This window comes from Pocillopora damicornis, chromosome 11 (assembly GCF_964200805.1).
Source record: "Pocillopora damicornis chromosome 11, jaPocDami1.2, whole genome shotgun sequence".
Lineage (NCBI taxonomy): Eukaryota > Metazoa > Cnidaria > Anthozoa > Scleractinia > Pocilloporidae > Pocillopora > Pocillopora damicornis.
Genome location: NC_142680.1, coordinates 14,761,474 through 14,772,159, shown reverse-complemented (window position 1 = coordinate 14,772,159; position 10,686 = coordinate 14,761,474). Strand labels below are relative to the sequence as shown.

At 37.8% G+C, this 10,686-nt stretch overlaps 1 pseudogene; it reads right to left on the bottom strand.

The window, feature by feature from the left end:
* Positions 1 to 1,414: 1,414 nt before the first annotated feature.
* On the bottom strand, positions 1,415 to 2,934 carry LOC149037736 (uncharacterized; annotated as a pseudogene).
* Positions 2,935 to 10,686: the final 7,752 nt, after the last annotated feature.

Genomic DNA, 10,686 nt, shown 5'->3' with positions numbered 1-10,686 from the left:
TCCCAAAGTGAAAAACTGCTGCTCATCTATAGATATTTGAGGAGTTCTTTGACTTCATAGTGAAGAAACCCCTGAAGGATATCATGCATTACATCACTCGAAAGACCTTCTATGACATACAAGTAATGTGACTGGTTCAGGGCTGATCTTAGATTTATTCGAAACTGAGAAGAAATGTCAATGACTAAATTTTCGATTGCTGTGCACAGCAGATCATACATTGCTTGAGTGTGTAATTGGAAATCATCTTCCACAAACTGTGAGGAATTATGAGAAAGTTATTGGATTTCAACACCACACTTCAATTACAAATTTTATTGTACACAATTTTTCAACACAGTTTTTCCATGTAAGTCACAGAATCTGGCGGTTTAATCATCAAAGGGGGGGGGAGAGTATCTTTGGTACTAGATGTAATGGTTCTCACATTGCGAAAGAGAAAGTTCAGCAAAAAGTTATCACAATGAGCAAAAGCCTAGGAAAAAACTTATGAGTTGGCGGCAAAGTGCAAAAGGGCAAAGTGAATGGAAGAGGTTTAGACGCTTACTTTATTGTCAGTGGAAAAATGGTTCATCCTTTGCCTACCTTTGTAGCTACATCATTTGCATCTCCTATGTAAACCCTGCACTTCAGTGCAGAACAGCCTCCAATGTTAAAACCTACAATCTCCTGGGATGCTAAATTATCACCGGAAACAAAGCTGATGGTTCCTTTTAAAGACTTTCTTTCCCCATTTATGGTAAACTGGTATCCTCCATCCTTAAGAAATAAATATGAACCTCAAGATCCGAGGATGGCGGATGTCTACGATGGCTGCCATGACGGAGGGGGACTGGGAGGAGGTTGCCGTTGCAAGGCGCAAAAAATCCTAAAGAGGCTAAGTCCTAAAGATAAGGTGGACAATTTTTTTTTTATTACTATCTAAGTTGATTTGCCTCTAGTCTTTGCTTACTCGTAACACTGTATTGGTTATGAAAAGGTTTAACTTCAATAAATGATCTTTAAAAACATTCTACATTTGCTCTAATTTGTGTATAGTTATTTTAGATTTCAAAACTTTTCTAAAAAAGGGGCTTACCAGATATTGTCAGGGTGAAGGATGAGGTGAAGTTGACCCAAGATATGCATAGAGCATTTTTTTGCATAAACATAAATGTGACTTATAACTTTCTTGTTGGTATTTTTAAGCTCTTTTTAGCCAAGGTTTAATTATTTACTTGCTTCATCACAGTCAAATTCAAGAACTAATTGTATATGGTAATCCCCTAATTAACCAACCTTAAAAGAAAAACACCAAAAATGTCTAACACTGTATTTAAAGAAGAATTGCTTCAGAAATAGTATGTCCAGTTGTAACTTTTTATTAACAATTTAAACTTACAAACACTCTTTATGACTACTTAAACTTTTTCTAAAAGTTTAACTTAATCTTTCTAAATAATCTTCTAATCCAAATGAACACACTACATTTCACTGTTGTCACTTAGATAAGATTAAAGGTCCTTGAAAATTTGTTAGAAGACAGGCTATAGAATATAGCTGGTTAACTGAACCTAAAGTTGACAGAGGAACATCGGAATCAAAGAAGTGATACTCCTTAACCCTCCTGATGGCACGTTCTACGTGTATTCTAAGGCTTGCAATAGTTTTACTTTTTTGTACATCTTGAGTTGAAAACTGCCCTTGATTTTCCAGAAAAGGAGGGATGTTTAACTCAACATTATACTCCTGTAGCATGTTACCTATATCAAACCCCTTGTCTGCCATGACTGAGTCTCCTGCTTCTAAAAGGTCTAAAATACCACTACGTCCTGGGATTTCCTTGTCACTAATCCTTCCAGTGTATAAAGTGGAAACAAGACATATTGCTCCACAAGGGGTGATTCCAATAAGACCTTTCAAAGTTGTGTTGCTCTTATAGGATGAGTATAGCTGTGACTGTAACAATAGTGATGTGGGTGTTTGCACAAAAATCTCTGTGCATTCTAAAATCACTCTAGTGCTCAGATAGAGTTTTCTTAAACCCTCAGGCATGCATCTATCTACATCTGCTCTAGAGGGCCAGATAATCTGACTTCCAACAAAAAAGTACAAAAAATTGGACCATGTTACTAATTTTCTAGAGACCGAGGATATATGAATTTCAAACCTATCAGCAAGATCTAGCTCAAATAATCATAGTTTAAGCTGAACAAGAAATATAAACATTTCATCTATTAGAAGCATATTTCTGGAGGCTGGTCTGTTTTCTCTCTCTCCAGAGGCATAACAGTAGGTCATTAGTTCAGCACTTGGCTTAATAAAACTAAAAAAAAACTTAATATGTTCGTTTGAGGGGAAACCAGTGTAAAATTTTATACTCTCGTTGTCTACATCTAATCTCTCCAGGCCAAATTTACTTAATATTGCTTTATAAGCTGCCTGCTTTTTAATGTCCTCTAATCGTTGAGCAGCTTCAGCCTTGACATTTCTTAGCTCTTCTTTAGCTACAGCTGCTTCCTTTCTGCTTACCTCAAGCTCTCCCCGCATGGCCAGCAGCTGAGCCTTTAGAGACTGCACCTCTGTTTCCACACTTTCCCTGCTTTGCATTGCCTCACTTTCCACTCCATCAGTGTCACTATCATCTGTTTGAGTATCTCTGTGAACAAAGCCTAAAAATTAAATATCTCTCATTTATACATAATTCTAAATTTTAAAACAATTAAATCATTTTAGACATTGAGGAACCTGAGATCTGTGTATATACTTCATACCCATACATCCCTTCTATAAGGTGTTTTAAATGCTTTTAAAAATAGCAGTTAATACTTATCCCAAACTGATACAGTATTTAAAAATTAGAAAGATGCCATTATAGTCTAGACTTATCATTATAACCCCATAAACTCACGGACACATTAAAATATAACTGAAGGATAAATTACCTGTCGACATGTTGAATAATCTTTCTTCGTGCTTTGGAGGAGGAAGTCCAGTTAAAATTCGATGGAACAGTACCTCTTTTCAGTCGCTGGCTACCACACTTGGTCGGTGGAAGGTAATCTTCCTTGGTAAAGTGCCTTGAATATACTCTCGTACTACTAGTTATCTAAGTTGAGAAAAGTTTAAGCCATTAGACACATAAGTTTACTGAACAATTCCTTGTGAAATGCTGTGAAAATCGAATGTCTCCATAAAATACCTTGAAGTCAGGACCTTTGTCTCTTCAAATTTTCATGAGCCATTCCTTCCTCAGCTTTTCGTCCTAGGCACGACCGGGAATGCAATGGAAATGCAGATCTTCATGGTATCTTGAATCCCTATTACATTGGGGAACACAACAATGGTGTGCAGACTTTTTTTTGCCCTTGGTGGATTGTTCAAGTGACTTGTCCATAGCAATATCTACAACAATGAAAACAACGCTTGTTGGTTCAAACACCATAGTTTTGAGGGGAATGAGCAGCCAAAATTCTATGTTTTTCGATAGTAAATGGCTCCTAAACCTCAAAGTGTAGTGAATTACTGTATTTTATTTCTTTTTACTTGTATTAATTGTCCAAATGTCGTTATAAAAGTGCAACAAGAAGACAAACTCCGTTGTACATACCAGACGGAGAAGCCATGTTTGTAACTCGTGGTCGACTTTTCACTGATATTTTTGCCGCGATCCCAGCTGAAAACCAACCTTTCCGACTCAAAGATGTGCTCAAAGCTCTATTTCTATGCAAAACTTACTGGATTTGGAGAGATAGAAAGATATTTAACACGAATTCAGAATGATCGCCTTTCAACTATACACGTGTGACGCTCAAGAGACTCATTCAATTTGTGTTTCCTGAAGAGCTTGCTCTCCAATTCGGTGTTGCTAACGCATATCTAGGCACGTGACCTCTAGCTGCAAAGGGCGTATTGTATACTTGCTGCACAAAAGACCAATGACTCTTTCCACATGGATACAAACATTGGCAATTCCTCTTGTGGTTTCAACATCAACTGGGTCAAGTTGCTCCTTGCCTTTGGTAAAAGCTGGAACTACCAACTTTGCCCTCTTGAATGCAACACTCTCATGAAGACTCGATCAGCCATCACCATGTCGCCAGGAACCAACTTGCTCAAGATACCACAGTTTTCTGTCAAAACCTTGTCCGAGGTTTGCCCACCTCGTGCCTCAGAAACAAATGAAATGCTACCTTGCGGTGTGATGCCAATCAAGACCTTGATGGTAATATGGTGTTTGTAGGAGCTGAATGTTTGTGCTCTAGCAAATAAATTTGTAGGTTTCTCAATAAAAATCTCAAAACAGTCAATTATCACAGTAATTTTAGTTCCAAAGCTGAACTGGAAGCATTGTGGCATTGATCTTATCAAACTTTCATGATCTGGCCAGTGGATAAATGGAGACAATCTTATGTCCATAGTTATCAACCAAGAATGAAATGTCCATGAAACCGTTGGAACTGAGATGTTCAGCTGATAAGCTAGGTCTTGAAAAGGAACATTCAATCTCAACTTTATCAGGACCATAACAAATTCTTTAAAAGGACTCAGTGTTTTGGAGCGACGAGAAGCAGACGGTGACACAAGTTCAAACACAAAGTTCAGGATTTCATAAGAAGGAAGGCCAATATAAAATAGTACTTTATTGTCGCTATTCCTAAAATACTCTTCGCATAGTCAGTTACTTTCTTATTTGTATTAAATAAATAATCAAACTTGTCAGTCTGTGAAGAGGCATCATAAGACTTAAGCTTAGGAGTACGTGTCAAAACTTCGGTCTGAGTACTCATCTTGTGAAAGCTTTTGACCTCGGCCTGACGGCATTTTTCATTTTCACCAAGCTCTTGATCTCCGTACGACAAGACAAATTCTTCTGTTGTTGTATCTAAATCGTCGCTTGTAGATGTAAACAAGATATTAGAAACTTGGGTTCCTTCGTCATTCAACCGAAGTCTATTCTCTTTGATCACGTTAAGCTTCTTCCTCCTCCTAACTTTAGCTCTCTCTGCTCATTCCTGTACTGCTTTCCCATGTCTTCTGCCTTCCTTTTTGTGTGTCTAAGGTTAAGTGTTGGCACCCAGTCAACGTTGTATTTATCCCAGGGTTTTGCTGGATGACTGGAGACAAAATGGCGACTACAAAACACGGTCGTTTTTTAAGATTTGTTCAGTCAAGTCATCTCTGCTTATAGCTGTGATCAACTTCGTTCAATGCTCTGTTGAGAGCTCTTCAGCTTCTTCACCATTCCTTTTATCAATAACCGGCACTCTGAAGAAGGAAACATCTCTGTCTCGACCACTTCTTGCGTGGCAATCCACAAATAAACACAAAACCATTTCTACACTACTTCAGACCACGAGCTCTTTGAGCGTTTGTTTGTACACCAATATGGCAGATAGCAACAGTTGTCAAAGCTTTGGTTACATGAGTGAAAACCGAGAATTTGACAACCACTTGTTCCTTGCTTGCTAACCACTCTACGAGAGAGAATTGTAAGTTCCTTAAAAATATGCTCTTCTTTTATACATCTGAGATCTATTGTCTTTGAATTCTACCTGTTCATTGGTTACAGACTGTAGAACTTTGATCCTGCATGATTTAGCAAAATCTTCTCATTGGCTACAACCTTTAGAATATTTTTTAGTTCTATAGAGATTAGGGCAGCCTTGGACAGCCTTCATGTAATCCCCTAGAGGTTAGGGCTGCCTTGGGCAGCCACAGGCAGCCTTGAACAGCCATCTTTGTCAGCTATCTTACACTGTGCATGCGTTAAGTGTTTTAACATCTTCCACGTGGATGGGAACTGAGGTCTTAGCGTAGATATATATTTCATCATGACCATACACACATTACATGAACATATAAATACACGTTGTATTCCTCTGAGGGAATATGTGATTCAATAGAGTTCCTTCGATCCTTTTGACAGCGCCTCCCTGAGAAATAGACGTTCCCATGTAAGGACTGATCCACAGCGATGAACCAGTTTCTTTGGTATAAAGAATGTTTAAAACAAAGGGGCATTTAAAGCTCAGGAAAACGTAAGGTTGAACTGAGGAAAGTAAGGAGATGGAAGTCCTGAAAATTGCTGAAGAGGAAGCACAAATCAATCCAAGAATTTCTATGAAAGAGCAACTGCAAACTGATGAGGGAGAATGTGATAACGAAAATCGGGTTTTTTCCCAATGAACCAAAAACTTTACTAACGTACAGGACTTTGGATTCCCCGAACTCTTTAATTACTTCGTGGGAAAAGACAACGTGTACAACAGCGAAGGCCTAAAAAGTTACAAATCCCTATTGGGGTACAAATTATTTTTTGATGGACATATGGAAGAACTTTGGTATCACCCACCTCAACCCAATAGTAATTACAGTTATTTTAAGTTTGCTGTAAAGCCAACTGAAAAATCTAAGACTGATGATGGTTCAGCAACATACAGAGGGTTTTTCATTTTAAATAAGGATGGAAGTGTCAATTAAGACTACTGCTTATGGAAAGGAGGGTATGTATTCTCTACTTTTGATTTCTGGAGCCTGTCTATGCGCTTGATATTCCATAAACATACGTTTGAGAATCAGAACGTTTGGTCTTTTCTGTTGTTTTTCTCTGTGACAGGTTTTGTTTTATTCAGTTTTATTATATTTCCCATGTAGAAGTTGTAACATGAGTAAAAAGTAGATGCCTCCTGAATTGAAGATCTAAATCAATGGATCCATTATTTTAAGTCTCAAACCTTCTGGATCATTTATGACCTCAGCACTAAGTATTAAAACAGTAGTTCAAAGTCAGAATCTGTGAGCCTAGTAACTGACCTTATTGGCTACTTTACAGTCTATCAGTGTGAACAATTAGTTATATTGGTTCACCTTTAAACAGGAGAGATGGAGGTTGCTGGCACATAGCTGCAGCATTGTTTGATCTAGAAGCAAACGTGAGATTCAATGATCTCCAATCATGTACATTAGGGCAGTGCATGTGGAAAAAGAGAGGAAAAAGAAATGAGGGAAGTTTGCCCATTCAGGACCTCCAAATGAGTGGTAGTTACGGTGTGACATTGAAAGACCCAATTCACCCAAGAGATTTTAATGCAGTTTGTATTCCTTATAATGTGACTGAACTGGAACAAGATTTTTAGACTGGGTTGCTGGAAACTTGTCCTAGCTCTTCAGCTCTGCCTTTTTTATCTTCAATTAAAGGACCCAGTCAAACAGAGGAAGTAGTCAGAGCTTTTATCAGCAGTGATGTTAATGTCTGTAAAGAAGAAAGTGTTCAAAGTGTGCCTGTATATTCAATGAATGATAATGCCAAAGTGTTTGTTTTGTTTATTACTGAAAAAAAGATGCCTACCGTTTCTAAAGAACTTGCAATTGAATTCCTTGAGTCTATTCCATTTAATGAGGAGCAAGCAGAAATTATCAACAAGAAAACTGTCTATCAATTTTCGCAGTCTCAATTTTGGTTTGATCAAAGGGCTGGAAGAATTATAGTTTCCTAATTTTACACTGTGCCACCTCAGAATTAGCACAGACAGAAGAAACAGTATTAAACATCTCATGAATTACTGTCCAATAGCTGAAGATGCCGTGCCATGACAGATGACATGGGGGCGTGAAAAAGATGGCGAACCAATATATCGACTGACTACTGGTTGATGCATCGGCCGATATGTAGCGATCAACTGCCGGTGAAGTGGCGGTCAAGCGTCGGTCAAGCGTTGGTCAGGCGTCGGTCAGGCGTCGGTCAGGCGTCGGTCAAGCGTCGGTCAAGTATCCGCCAAGTATAGGTTCACTTACCGACCATATCACTCAGAAGAAAATAGGCTAAGAAAGAGTGTGAGGTTTTTTCGATATATGTTCTGATTTGGTGATGAAAAAATACATTGTAAAGTTGGTCACTCTTGTGTAATTAATGTTGTACCTTAACGTATTTCCATTATTCGTAAAACTACCTGGCTTATGGTTTATCCCTGATGCCATGCTGCCCTTAATCCAACATACCTAAAATGATTATTATTCCTTAGCTCTTTTAGCTTTAACAGGTCCTTAACGTTATATTGCTTGTACAATGTTACCAATATTTACCGTCCAGTTTATGTCGGTAATGGGATCCACCTAAGTTGTATCAGCAAAAATTGCAGTGTGTAACTGCCCTGCTAAACGAAAAGTAAATGATCTTTTGAAACTGAACTAGGCGGTTAAGCTCATAAGCAAAGCGATTTTATAAAGACTTCTTTTTGCAGTGCGAAGTCAACCGTTGTTTGTTTGTTTTTTATTATTGTTATTTTATCTAGAATAGGGCGTCTTTTTGGGGGTTTGGGCCTTAACAACGGTATCAATTTTTTTTATCCTTAAATAGGGAACTCCGCGTCACCCACCTATCGGAAATACAGTACTAATCTGCTTATAAGAACCTAGAATTCACGAACCTGTTAGCCTAAAAATATCAATTTAGAACCCCTTTATATAAGTACCTATTTAGCCTAAATTTGAAACAGGTTCCTGTTTTAGAAAATAAACCTTAAAGATCTTCAGGCAAAGATAAAAGAAATGACTCTTAAAAGTAGTGAACTTAAACATGTATGAACTATAAAAATCTCTAAATTTGGTATAAATAATGTATGAAAAACGGTAGTATCTACATGTTGGTTTTGAATTAGAATTCACACGAGTACGCCCTACGAGTACATTTAGAACTTAGAACTGAGAACTCAGATTCTTATAAGCGGGTAAGTACTGTAGTTTGACTTACTAAAACGAAATCAAGTCTGCAATGAATATCTGGTTGTTTTTGCCTCCAGATAAACCTCTTGCCATTTGGATTAAAAATTTTCCAAACATCGCATAGCTCCAAATTTTCCATCGCATTTTGCACCACCTTTAAAGCATTCTGATGTAATCTGGCAATGCCATTTTTTCAGAGAAAATTGAGAGAGTCAAAAACATCCTAAGCAGCTGGTCTGCTTGGAGACTTACTTTTCTAGGTAAAATCACGATAATAAAAGCTTTGGCAGCATCCCAAATTGTACATGTTTTAACCTCTCTTCCAACGCATCAGGGTGCACTTAAGGATATCAATACCCTGCTATATGACTTTCTCTAGGAAAGGAAAGGGGAAAAAATTAAAAGGACACAAATGACCAATGATGACGATAAAGGAGGCCTCAAGATGATAGATATTCAAAGCTTTAATAAATTGCTAAACAAAAAGTGGATTAATGGAAACTTCTCGTAGACTTCCACCTCCAGAAGTGTAGGGGGAAAGTAATGTTTTCAAAGTGCAACTACGATCAAGCTGTCGATATCCATTTGTTATAATTTCGTATAAAATATGACTGTCTAAAATACCTTGCTAAATATCAATCCATTATGACTAACAGAAATCTTTTTCTTATTTGTATTTTTATTTCCGAGAACTTGCAGTTGCCATTTCTTTATCTCGTTCCAATTATAGCCTGGTTGAGAATGAGGGAAAATGACGTCAAATGCTCAAAATAACTCGAGTGTGCTAGACTATTGCAATGTTTGAATTTATTACAGGTACAGTAAAAAACCCCTTTTTAAGAACCTAGATTTAAAGAAAATAATAGATTAACTGAAAATGTTAGACAAAAATTGTACATTAAAACTCCTTTTACACGAGAACCTGTTTTAGCCTACAACTTTGAAACAGGTTCTTTTTTTGAGAAATTCAACAACACAGTTCCATGTATTAATGTTGTGTTTTGTTCTGTTTATCTCGGATAGCTTTGTAAACTTGATAAATATATGCTTGGATTTTTAACATATTATGCATACAATACCAAAAATAGGCCACGCCCTCCAATGACAAACAACTCATTTATTTTGAAAACTAGACTGTGAGTAGTGGGCGCGATCGACGAGCGGTGAGCGGCCAAGCTGTGATCTCTTTTCGCTGTGACTGGCGCCCCTGCTGCTCGCAAATCACGGCTTTGCCCCTCATCGCTCGTCGATCACGTCCGCTTTTTCCCCGTTCGTTCCAGTGGGATTTCACAGCAAAAGAGACTGCTCGCAGTCTATTTGAAAACAAGAACCTGTTAAAGAACCTGAGTAGCCAAATTTTTCAGTTAAGCACCATCTTTTATAATAACCTTAGCCTTGCTTGGAAAAAATTAGGTTCCTATAAGCGGGTTTTTACCGTTTATGCTTCTGAGTCTAAAATTGAAAAAAAAACCAAATTGCACCGATGTTTGCGCTAAGGTCACAGGAGCTGTCCCGTTTCGGGGGAGGGGGGTACCACTGTAAATTTTGAATAAGTGTGTGTCTCGAAGAGTCTTAAACCCTGTCCCACTTTAAGGATGAAACAAACGAGAATTGTCCAAACACGAAATATGACACCCTATTCAAGGAAAAACAATAACCAAACAACGGCTAACCACGCGCGGCAAAACACAAATCTCGATAAAATCGCTTTGTTGACAGTTTTAGCGGAATTTGCTTTTTGTTTAGCTGGCCATTTACACACTGCAATTTTAGCGGATACAATTTAGGTGGATCCCATTACCGACATAAACTGGACAGTAAATATTGGTAACATTGTACAAGCAATATAACGTTGAGGACCTGTTAGAGCTATAAGAGCTAAGGAATAATAATCATTTTAGGTATGTTGGATACAATTTACGTATCCTGTCTAAAGATCACAACGGAAGCACAATGCTAACAGAGGCAAAACGATAACTGCCA